Source organism: Bactrocera latifrons, unplaced genomic scaffold, assembly GCF_001853355.1.
Source record: "Bactrocera latifrons isolate USDA-ARS-PBARC rearing strain unplaced genomic scaffold, ASM185335v1 scaffold_81, whole genome shotgun sequence".
NCBI lineage: Eukaryota > Metazoa > Arthropoda > Insecta > Diptera > Tephritidae > Bactrocera > Bactrocera latifrons.
In genome coordinates, this window is record NW_017537501.1 from 1 (window position 1) to 923 (window position 923).

Here is a 923-nt window from a genome sequence, read left to right on the forward strand (position 1 = left end):
ATGCAAAAAAATTATTTTTTAATTTTTATATTTTTATCTTTTGCAATTTTTATTTTTTTTTTATTTTAAGAAATTTTGTGTAAACTTATTTTCTTATTTTCCAAACTCACTGTATTTTGTTAATTTAATATAACATTCATTTTTTTCCACCATTTTTTTTAGAGGGTCTCTCATTTTTCATCAAAATTTCTAAAGTAACAATATCTGATTTTTTTTAAATGAGGGTGGAGGAGAGAGTTCCCAAGTTTTGCTGAGTAGTATAGTARGTAGAAATGTCAAACACGTGAAACTGATCTCTAGTAGTTGGTTCTCAAAATATTCAATAAACCTTTTGTGTGGTTTTGAAAACAACTTCGGCCACACTAGCCTTCCGCAATGTAAAATCCGGTTATAGTATACATTCYGAGTACCATATAAGCACAACTATAATCCAGTAGTCTGCCGCAGTGGTTTATTCATTTAAGTGATTGAGTACTGCTCTTGTTTTGYTGCTCAAATACTGTGAACCGTTGTCAGTTTTCGATTCGTTATACATCCGGCTCCAKAGCAACGACTTAGATTTGATAGTAATGACACTATACACGATCCATATCAGCAATTATTTATGCACCGCAAAAAAAATTTGTATGAAAAAAAAAATTAAAATTTCTCATTCAAATACTAATCTTTACAATTTGCCGTTACGCATTGGGTAAAATAATATGTTTGAATTTACTTTTGGTAGCAAGGAAAATCCTCCGATTACTCTGGATCTCAATTCAAAAACTCTAAATGAAAAATTTTCCGATTTTTATATCATTCATCTCTGAATCTGAATTCCAAACKGTTTGTGGCGAACATCTCTACGCCATTACAAAGTTATTTCCTTTATCTCCTATTTGGATTTATATATTGTGATTGAAGATTGGTTGCTACAGTTTTTT